An 11,853-nucleotide genomic window follows, 5' to 3' on the forward strand; every position below is an offset into this window, starting at 1 on the left:
CTGCACAAAAGAGTGCAGAGTGTAGTATCAGTACAACTGACCCCATGTACTGGTAAGTGTCGAGCCTAACCTCGGCGAAGTAGTGATGAGGCTAGGACGCGACAACCATATAAACCTATGCAATTAAATCATATACGAGAAACAATAATAACAAGAATTTAGCAGAATAATACGGGAAGAGGGGGAACATGCTGAGAGGGATATCAGGTTATGGAAATAATAAAGTAAAGCGACAAAGTAAATATCAAACTTGAAGCAACGGAAATGATAACACAGTAACAAGTGCACGGCATCACCCTTCGTGCTTTTACACTTTCCTCACCATAGAAATCAACAGAAATGACACAGCATCATCCTTCGTGCTTTTACTCTCTCATAATCATGGCACGATATCACCCTTCGTGCTTTTACTCTCAATAATATGGCACGACATCACCCTTCGTGCATTAACACTCACAATATCGTGCACGACATCACCCTTCGTGCTTTACACTCTTCCTCACCCAAACAAATGAAATAATAACATCCCGACAAGGGAATCAACAATAGAAACAATACCGTCCCGTCAAGGGAGTTAACAATAGAAATAATATCATCCCGGCAAGGGAATCAGCTATAACCAATCTAGTTTTAACAGTTGCTTCACAAAATAAACCTCAACTTGATCCAATACTCGACAATGATCAATTACCAATAATTTATCGTAAGTCTGGTTCCATAGTGCTAATCATCAATTTAAGCATGAACAAAGCATAATAAATCGCAACAACCTTAGTATAAGACTCACGGGCATGCTTGACACCAACGTATAGATACTCGTCACCTCACCTATACGTCGTACTCGACACTAACACATAGCAAATAAGACACAACACCTATTCTCTCAAGCTAAGGTTAGACCAAACACTTACCTCGGATTCCACGGCCAAACTCAAGCCTCAAATACCGCTTTCCCTTTTAATTTCACTTCCAATTCAATTGTATCTAGCCAATATTAACTTATTAACATTAATTGAAGCTCAAGAAACCAATTCAAATGAAAAATTACAGATTTCCCAACATTCTTCCAAAAAGGTCAAAACCCGACCCCGAGCCCGCTTGGACAAAACTCGAGGTTCGAACCAAAACTCGTTCACACATTCACCTACGAGCCCAAATATGCAATTAGTTTCCGAATCCGACCCCAAATCGAGGTCTAAATCCCCAAATTTGTAAAATCCCCAATTCTCCTAAAAATCCCTAATTTCTACCCTGAAAGAACAAGATTTAGGCCTAGAAATCTAATAGGTGTTGATGGAAAATGAAAGAAATGAGTTTAAGAACACATAACTATGATTTGGTGTTGAAATTTCTTTTCAGAAATTGCCCAAGGTCGGATTCTAGGGAAGGAGATATGAAATTTTGAAGAAATCTCGACCTAGATTCTGTTTTTAATTCGCTGGGCAGACCTTCTTCACGTTCGCGAAGGGTTTGTCGTGTTCGCGATGCTTGTGGCCAGAAGGGCCTATGCATTTGCGATGAGCTTCTAGCATTTGCGATGGTCTGTCCCCCCTGACCATCATGTTCGCGGGGCTGGGACCGCGTTCGCGAAGAATAACTCCAAGACTCCCCCAGCCACCTCCATTACACTATGCGTTTGCGTGTTGCCAGTCGCGTTCGCGAAGAGCAATCCCCCCAGTGCTCCGCGTTCGCGACCAAGGCCTCGCCTTTGCGTAGAAGAAACCTCTCCCCATCCAGCTTGTACTTCGCGTTCGCGTGAGCTACATCGCGAACGCGAAGAACAAAATCTCAGAATATCAGAAGCAAAAAAACAGTAGAAGTTCTTAAGTCCAAAACATCCCGAAACCTATCCGAAACTCACTCGAGCCCTCGGGGCTCCAAACCAAACATGCACATGAGTCTAAAAATATCATACAGACTTACTCGTGCGATCAAATCGCCAAAATAACACCTAAGACTATAAGTTTAGCATCAAATTAAGGAAAAATTTCAAGAACTCTTTAAGTTTCCATTTTCATAACCGAGGGTCCGAATCACGTCATATGAATTCTGTTTCTTACCAAATTTTACAGGCACAAATTAAATACCATATTAAAACTGTACCGGGCTCCGAAACCAAAATACGGGTCTGTTACCATCAAATTCAAACATCGTTAAATTTCCAAAATCTCTTATATTTTCAGTTAAATAATTTTCTTCAAAAATTCATTTCTCGGGCTAGGGACCTCGGAATTCAATTCCGTGCATGCGCCAAGTCCCATATTTTTCTACGGATTCTCTGGGACCGTCAAATCATGGGTCCGAGTCCGTTTACCCAAAAGGTTTACCGAAGTCAACTTAAAATCAATTTTAAAGGCAAGATTAGCATTTTTCTCAAATTTTCACATAAAGGCTTTTTGGATATACGCTCGGACTGCGCATGCAAATCGAGGTGAGATAAAAAGAGGGTTTTAAGGCCTCAGAACACAGATTTGACTTTTAAAACAAAAGATGACCTTTTGGGTCATCACAAGAAATTTGGCAAAAACCGGCCAAAATCCGATCAAAGTTGGTCGGTTTTTCAAAATATTTTAATTTTTTTTTACGAAACCGACCAACTTTAGTCGGTTTTCTTTAGCGCAAAAATGTGGGAAACTATTTTTGAGTCCCACAAAATTTATTTTTCAAGAAACTGACCAACTTTGGTCGGTTTTTGCAATTAAAATAAATAAAATTAATATTAAAAAAATCGACCAACTTTGATCGGTAAATTCGGCCGGTCATTTTAAAAAACCGACCGGTAAATTCGGCCGGTCATTTTAAAAAACGACCAACTTTGGTCGGTTATTTTCATGCGAAAATACAATTAAAGAGTATAAATAAAAAATAAGACAATCTTAAAATAAAATGCACTAATGGTTTAGTGGCAGAATAGTTTCCTGCCACAGTACACACCCCGGTTCGACTCCCAGATGGTGAATTTGGTCGGTTTTTTTGTGTGACCGACCAACTTTGGTCATTTTTTTTGCAATATTTTTTTTTTGAATTTAATTGACCGACCAACGTTGGTCGGTAATTTCCGACCAACTTTGGTCGGTATATTAAAACGACCATCAAAATATCGTCCAAGCGTATTTGGTCAGTAATTGGCTATAACCGATCAAAGTTGGTCGATTTTTTTGGTTGGTATTTACCGGATTTCTAGTAGTGGTTGCATCTTGACTGCTTACTCGCTATGTGAATTAACCATCAATGTGAAACTTAGCAGTAGTATTACCAAACTCCTAAAATAACTCGGCCTGACGCACAAGTAATTTTAGTCCAAAACAAACTTGGCCGACTTCCCTTTTATGAAAACAAAGGGATAAACTTAAATTTATTAAGTCAACCCCATTTTATGTAGGACCAAGTAATGACTAGCAAATTTGGTAGGAATTCTCCTACACTTTTTGAACCAAGAACACCTCTCTTTCCCGATTCATAATTGCCTCATATTCATTTTTATTACTTTGTAAGGCTTCTCAAATCCTGATCAACAAGGAATTACTCTTTCCTTGAAAGGAAAATTCTTGTAGGTCAAGAAAGCATAACCCCATTGAAAAATCTATAAATAGAAGTGTTCCCCTATAATTCTTCATCAATGCTTCCTCCAATTCTCTTTTTCCGTGAGCGAGAGTTTTAGCTTAAGAACATTACTTATCACTTTTGGCCTCTTTCTTTCATACGTTTGCAATGGCTTTCTTTTCTTATTCTTTTTGTAAACCATCAACTTCAATGATCGTACAAGAGGAATATACACTTCCTATGACTGCTAGCCATAGCCTCATGAAGGGGAGTGTGTAATTTAATTGCTATGGTTGCAAAACAATATTTCAAACTGACAGATTTTCTTCTTTGTTGCAGAAGCTGCCCGGGACCTCCAGCTTTGCACGTCTGTGGAAAACAATTCATATCTCATCGTAGGAGCGATCGAAAATGCGAACCATTAGATTTCCCGATAATAGGACACGAAGTTCTGCAATATGTCAAAGTTTTGAAGCAAAATTCGCTCTGTACTGTCTCAGGTAAATTCTCAAATATTCACTTCAGATTCTGTCGTGCTCGATTTCCAGCTTTGCGCGTCTTCACCAAAAAATTCATGTCTTGGTTTAGGAACGTCGAAATCACAGAGGTTTGCTTTGACGGAAGCTAGACTTTCAGAGCTATGATATGTATGAGGATCACAATCAGATTATCCCTAGATCTTCCCAGATATTTATCAGAATTCAAGAAACAAGTTTCGACATGCAGGTTCATTCAGCTTTGCGCACTCTCGTCGAAAAATTCATATCTCGAGATAGGAGTGTCAAAATCGCAATCCACGTGATCCTGTAAAAATCAGGTTTCAGGACCTATATTCACTCCAAAGATGGAAGCTCAGCACACTCTGGAACGACCCACACAATTGTTTGAAGTCGACACTACAATCTGCACATTGTGACTGGGGCAGCATATCCTCTTTGTTTTGCAGCTTCGGCAAGAGAAAGATTTGGGCGTCCCCATCCTTGTGACTTTGGTGACAAAAGTACATGAAGGATCTCTCTTTGCAGCCTTTGGAGAGAAAGTCCATGGCGAGTTCTCTATGACAGATCACGTGAAGAATTACATGAGCAACGCTATCTTATTTTTGTGCAGGTGAAGAGGTACATGGAACTTCCTATCCATTGAGTGTTGGCATGGATGGCTTCTTGCAACTTAATGAAGAAGTTCATGGCTTTGACGGAATAATCTTTGGAGCATTACATCCTTCAAGATTTGGTGGAGAAGTGCATGCCACAATGTTCACCATCTGTATTAGAGAGTCGTCTCATTGACACCGGTACTTGCTGCTGAATTAAAGCTCCATGTCGTTGACACTGATTAATTAAATAGGACCAAAAGCTTCGTGCTATTGGCACCGAGGGCTCCAAAACCTTTTCTCTTTCGCTGCAGAAGCTGTCTAGGATAGCCATCTTTGCGCATCTGTGGAGAAAACAACCATATCTTGTTGTAGGAGAATCAGAAATACAAGCCAATTGATCCTTTTGAAACAACACTTCAAATACTTCAAGGTGTCAAAATTTTGGGGCGAAATTCCTTCTGTAGGTTCTCATGTATTCTTTTGAATTTTCGTTTCAGATGCTGCCACGCTCGACTTACAGCTTTGCGCGCCTTCACAAAAAAGTTCATAACCTGGTGTACGAATTGCGGTCCACTTGATTTTCTTGATACTAAACACGGAGTACGGCAACATATCAAAAATTTGAAGCCAAATTCGCTGTATACTTTCTCAGGAGTATTTCTAAATCTTCGCTTCAGATTCTGCCATGCTCGACTTTTCAGCTTTTGCGCGCCTTCGCGGAACGATTCATATCTTGGTGCAGGAATATCGGAGTCCAGAGCCGTTTTCAGCTATAAAAACTAGACTCCCCGAAATACGACTTCTGTAAAGATCATAATCAGATTGCTCCTAGATCATCCCAGATACTATTCAGAAGTTATACGACGAGTTCCGACGTGCTAGCTCTTTCAGCTTTGCATGCTCTCGTTGAAAAATTCATATCTCGAGATAGGAGGGTTCAAATTGCGAGCCGCTTGCACCGGTAAAAATAAGAATACGAGAGCTACAAAGCATATGAAACTCAAAGCACTATCCCTTTTGATCCAGTCACAATAAGTTTTTTTTGAATCAAGCGGAAGATTTTTTTTTTTTTTTGGGCAACATACTTTTTTGTTTTTGCAGGTTTGGCGAGGGGAAGCTTGGCGCATCCTCATCTTTGTGGAGTTGGAGGAAAAAAAACTTTGGTGCATCTGTCTTTTCGGTTGAGGCTTTGGCGGACAAAAGTTTGGTGCATTCACCTTTTCAGGCGAGCTTTGGAAAACATGGGATCACTCGAATCTGTCTGTCTTCCACCTCTATTATCACGGGTCGCATTCCGTCCCTGCCTTAGAAGGAGTTTCATGGTGTCCTCTTCTTGCAATTTGGCAAAGAAGTCCCAGGCAAATTCTCCATCCTAGATCAGGCGAAGAAGTAAATGATCAACTCTCTCCCTTTTGCAGGCGAGGAGGTGCGCGGAACTTCTCATCCATCGAGCCTTGACGTGTATGATTTTTTTCTTGCAACTTAGCGAAGAGGTTCATGGAGAATTCTATCCTTCAAGCTTGTGGCGGCGTGTTAAATAGAGCGCCTCAACCTTCAAGATTTGACATCGAACAACATCCTTTTGCATATTAGATACGTACTTGAAGTGCCTCCTCCCTAGGGCTTGCGAGACACATTGAGGTATCCCCTTTTATTGCAGCTTGGTAAGTATGCGGAGCGAGTAGACGATGCCCCCAGAAAGAGTATGCAGACCCTTGATGCACCAAGATCCATTTGTTGTAAAGAGTGTTTCAGGCAGCCATTCTAGAAAATTCGCTCATTCATCAAAGGCACATACTTATTTTTTTCGAGATTCTTGAAGCTCATCAAAGCGGCTCCCACAGTAGTTAGAGGTATTTCAAGGGAGAATACTTCTTATGTGTCGGACATTTTACCAACACTATTGCATTTAGTATCTATGTATCAGATCTTACAATATTGAAGCAATAAAATATCTTGTCTAGTTTGATCGTGAATCGCCTTTTTTTATTTTGCAATGTACGCCTTTGTATTTGAAAGAATGTGTGATGCCCCAACTTTGATTTTGATGATCACATCATGCCACTCCTTTCTTTTTTAAAAAAAAAATATGTGACTGAGCTTAGAATAAATTCTAATGAAACTTTAAGCTCCCTACATACCTCGGTGAAGAGGATCAAGTCATAATGTAGTTAACAAAAAGTGTGAATCTTTTTTGTATGTAGTTTATACTCGTGCAAATAAGGAGTAATACACAGTTTAAGCTCGTGGTATATGGAGCATGGTAACATGGAATTTAAGCTTGTGTATTGAGGAGCGTCGGTTTGAAGATATAGCCCACGTTCTGAGGAGCTTCACAACTTGCAGTTTAGGCTCATGCGTCGAGGAGCATTGAAATTTGAAGACTTTGCTTAATTTTGGAGGCTTTACATCTTGAAGAGTTTGCTCAAATTTGAGGAGCTTTATATCTTGAAGACTTTGCTTGAATTTGAAGAGCTTTGCAACTTTGAAGACTTGCTTGATTTTGGTGAGTTTTGCAACTGAAGACTTTGTGCAAATTTGAGGAGCTTTACATCTTGAAGACTTTGATCAAATTTGAAGAGTTTTTTAATTGGAAGATTTTGCTCGATTTTTGTGAGCTTTTCAATTTGAAGATTTTGCTCGAATTTAAAGAGCTTTCTCACTTAAAAACTTTGCTCGAATTTGAAGAGCTTTTTAATTTGAAGTTTGGCTTGAATACATGGAGGTTTAAAACTTTAAGACTTGGCTCGAATTTGAGAAGTTTCGTGGCATACACTTTAGGCTCAAGTGCTAAGGAGCATCCCAACTTGCAGTTTAGGTTCGTGCATTGAGGAGCGCTTTGACATGCAATTTAGGCTCTTGCGTCAAGGAGCGTCATAACTTGCAGTTTAGGCTCGTGCATTGATGAGCACTTTGATATGCAGTTTAGGATCGTGCGTCGAGGAGCGTTGTAACATCCATGGACTCTTCCATTTCATCTTCGGATTAATACTTGCCCCCATTCCCAACATCTTCTGCTTCCATCTCATTACGAGGCTCAAAGCCAGGAAACCTTTGGTCTCCACCTGTAGCCATGCCCAATTCAATATCATGAGCACGGGTGGACAACTCTTCCAAAGTTTTAGGCTTTTTTCATTGCAAGATGTAGTGAAGGCCCTAATGCATACCTTGGATGCGCATTTCGATGCCAGAAGTTTCGCTAAGCCTTTCTTAGCAGTTAAGGCTTGCATTCCTCCATTGGTTGATAAAGTCAATAACTGGTTCATCTTTTTGTTGGCGAGTGTTCGTAAGTTCCACTATGCTCACAGTACACTTCGTGCTATAAAAAAGATTGAGGAACTCTTGCTCCAATTGGTCCCAACTATCAATGGATCCAGCTTCGAGGTCGATGTACCAATTAAAAACATTCCCCTTAGTGAGCAGACGAACTGCTTGAGAAGGTAATCTCCACAAGTCTCTGCATTGTTGCATATCTCAACAAAGTGCGCGACATGCTGTTTTGGATTTCCTTTGTCGTCGAACTGCTGAAATTTGGGAGGTTGATAGTCGGCCGACATCTTCAAGCTATCGATTCTGGTAGTATACGGCTTTGCGTACGTGAAAGAAGACTTTGAAGCGATATCATACTTATCTTTCATAGTTCCCATAATGAATTCCTTCAATTGTTCGATGGGAATTGATCCTTCGGAGGAGACATGAAGTTCTTTGGCGGAAGACACTTGTTTTGTTGGAGAATCATCCATCTCGTGAACTTCAGGGATCTTTCCAGGTGCATGACTTGATTCTCCATCCATCATGCTTTCAACTATGCCTGTCAATTTTGCGATACTGATATTTTGATCTTGAGCATACTTTGTTAAGCCATCATTCGCCTTTATCAGGTTTGCGAGTTGCTCCTCCATTGTCGAAGTGTTAATCATCATTGCCTCCATGATTATTGCAGATGATGAAGAATAACCGAGACCTTCCCACGGATTGAACTCAGTTTGGAGTGCCATGTGGCGAGATTGGCGTAGAGCCAACACTTAAAACTTCATCATCAGGTTGGGTAAGATGACTCTTGGTATTGTATAAAGTAAGTTGAGCAAGATCTTTCTCCATAACTTTTGCAATATTATCTCCTCTCTCTGATATTCTAGCAGATGACCTTTCTTCTTCGGATGATGAAGATCTCAAAGCAAGCATTGGTGCAGATGACACTTGGAGTGCTTGATGTCCCAAGATGCTCGCCTTGCTTTGGATGATTGGCCCAAGACTCCCCATAGTAGCGTTCAGGATACTTTCAATGTTAGAAGAAAACTTGGAGTCAACAACTTTTGAGTTGATCTTCTTTGAAGCCATCTTACTGATCTTGAATGTTGAGAGTTGAGAAGAGATGAGAGGTAGAGATGGTCCCACTAGGCGTGCCAAAATTTGTAACAACTAAATTTCGTTCCTGAAAAAAATAATCAAGACATGAAATATAACGACAAATATTATATTCAATTTCAAATGATGGGGTTACTATCTCTAAAATGTCTCTAAAATCTAAAGAGATATAGTCCTCTGATTCTCTCCTCACGGACGATGGTTCAAGAGCTTGAGAGCTTGATCTTGAACTTGACGGATTTCAGATTTATATTACGTCACGAACAATTTGAAGGTCATCACGAACCAGGATTTGGTGTTGGGTTATCACGAACGGAAGATTTGAAATCGCACGCCTATGATTTGAGTTCACCTTTGGAATTTGACCGCAGTCAACGATTGCAGATATGGATGGAGACTTTGATGCTATTCTTTAGAGCTTCTTTAGCCTTTCCTTCTGTTTACTTGCTTCTTCTCTAGACCTGTCCTTTGACCCCCTTTATATAGGTGTAAGGTGGAGTATCCTCCAAGAAAACCCTACTAGGCCATTGGACTTGGGGCTCATGGGCCGATCCATTTGATAGAAGACTAACTATGGGCTAGCCAACTTGAATATTGGATTTTTATCTAAATCAATTTTATTAGATTTAAATAATTTACCCGATCATACTAGCCCATAATATTTATTTTGACTAGTATATATTTAATTTATGATAAAATCTAAATTTCTTATGGATTTAAATTTAGTAAAATTTTAATTGTCTACAACCTTGAACTATATATCGCAAAAGTTTTGTTACAAGACATAAGTCTTGTAACGTCATATAGTATTATTATTATTTATATTGGTAAGGGTTAATTTAAGTTAGCAAGACATTATCCATGCTTTTGTAATACATTGTAATGATCCTACCGGTCGTTTTGAGCTTTAGTACGTCGTTCAGCAATTTGAGGCCATGAGCAGCTTCACTAAAGGTATGATGATTGCACGCATGGTCGGAATTGAATTCCGGAAAGTTCGGAGTTGATTGGAAAGAGAATTCCCATTTCAAGAGCTTTTAAGTTGGAAGAACTGACTAAGATTGGACTTTTGAGTAAACGACCTCGGAATCGGGATTTAAAGGTTCCAACAAGTCCGTATGATAATTTCGGACTTGGGCGTATTTTCGGATCGGGTTTTGGATGACCCGGGAGCATTTTGGCGCCTGTAGTGGAAGTTAGCATTTTTGGAAGAATTTTATAAGTTTGGGTTAAAGTGCATTTCAGTGTCTGTTTGGGATTCCGTGTCTCGAAATAGCTCCGTATGGTGATTCTGGTATTGGGAGCGCGATCGGAAGTGAATTTTGAGGTCTGTGGGTCATTTTGGAGTCATTTGGCCAAAGGTAGAAATTTGAAGGTTTTTGAGGAGTTTGACCGGAAGTGGACCTTTTGATATCAGGGTCGAATTCCAATTCCGGACGTTGGAGTAGGTCCACAATGTCAAATATGACTTGTGTGCAAAATTTGAGGTCAATCGGATGCGATTTGATAGGTTTCGGCATTGAATGTTGAAGTTTGAATTTCTCAAGTTCATCAAGTTTGATTTGGGGTGTGGTTCGTGATTTAAGCGTTGTTTGATGTGATTTGAGGCCTCGAGCAAGTCTGTAATGTGTGTTGGGACTAGTTGGTGTGATTGAATGGGATCCCGAGGGCCTCGGGTGAATTTTGGATGGTTAACGGATCGATTGGGACTTAAAGAAGGAGCTGAGGAGGGTCTGGTTGCTGGTGTAACCGCTTTTTTCACCGTAGAAGCAGCCCTGCAGAAGCGAGGAAGGGAACCGCATAAGCGTCTAGAAGTGAAGGGGTCAGAGGTCGCAGGTGCGAAGGAATTTGCGCACCTGCGAGATCGCAGATGCGGTCTGGGCGGTGCAGAAGCGGACTGGGGCAGCTGGAGGTTTCCTGTAGAAGCGGAATTTGAACCGCACCCGCGGAACCGCAGAAGTGGTCAAGTGACCGCAGGTGCGAAGGTCACTGGGCAGAAGAGGATTTTATAAAAACGGAGATTTGGTTCATTTCCTTCCATTTTCTCTTGTTTGGACGATTTTTGGAGAGTTTCAAGTGGGTGTTTTCATCATCAACAGCAAGGTAAGCTATCCCCACCTATCTTGAGTTAAATACATTTATTATGTATGGTTTTTAGCATGAAAATTTGTAGAAACTTGGGGTTTGAGGGAAAACCTAGAAAATTGGTAGTCATGGATTTTGACCACGATTTTGGGCATGGAATTTAGAGTGAATTACATATTTGAGTTTGTGAGGTTATGGGTAAACTTTATCTTCGAATTTTTTTTGAATCCGGGCACGTGAGCCCGAGGGCGATTTTGTCAGCTTTTCAAGTTGAGTTGGGATTTTATAGAAATTGAATTGTTATGTGTATTAGGGTGTATTTTCATTGGTTTACCCATTATTTGGCTAGTTTTGGAGCGTTGGGGCATCGATTTGAGTCGTCGGAAGGGCTTGGAAGCCGGTCATTGGACTTCTAAGCAAGGTAAGTCTCTCTTCAAACCTTGTAAGAGGGAATGGTCCCCATATGTGAAATAATTGGTTATGTGCTTCTATTTGTGGGGGCTACGTACACACGAGGTGACGAGAGTCCGCACGTAGCTATTATTATGTTTAAGTTCGGGTAGTCTAGGACCCAAAAACATGCTATACTTGGAATATTTGTAATCTTATTGGCAGTTTGAATTACTTAAATCACATCGAATTAGTAAATGAATTTCGAAAAAGATTAAACTTCATTTTATTAAATTGTTAAAAGAGAATTGGCTTTTTCTTTGGATAATTGTTCCCCGATGACTTCGTGATTGACTGTCTATGTGTGCTTA

The 11,853-nt window shown here is 40.3% G+C and overlaps 1 long non-coding RNA gene across 1 annotated transcript; it reads left to right on the top strand.

Annotated features, from left to right (window-relative positions):
• The first annotated feature begins 3,480 nt into the window (after positions 1 to 3,480).
• Positions 3,481 to 6,602, top strand: LOC142175282 (uncharacterized). Its single transcript, XR_012704349.1, has 2 exons — positions 3,481 to 4,043; positions 4,132 to 6,602. It is a non-coding gene; the product is annotated as an uncharacterized LOC142175282 (long non-coding RNA).
• Positions 6,603 to 11,853: the final 5,251 nt, after the last annotated feature.

The sequence above is a fragment of the Nicotiana tabacum genome, chromosome 3 (assembly GCF_000715075.1).
Source record: "Nicotiana tabacum cultivar K326 chromosome 3, ASM71507v2, whole genome shotgun sequence".
Classification (NCBI taxonomy): Eukaryota; Viridiplantae; Streptophyta; class Magnoliopsida; order Solanales; family Solanaceae; genus Nicotiana; species Nicotiana tabacum.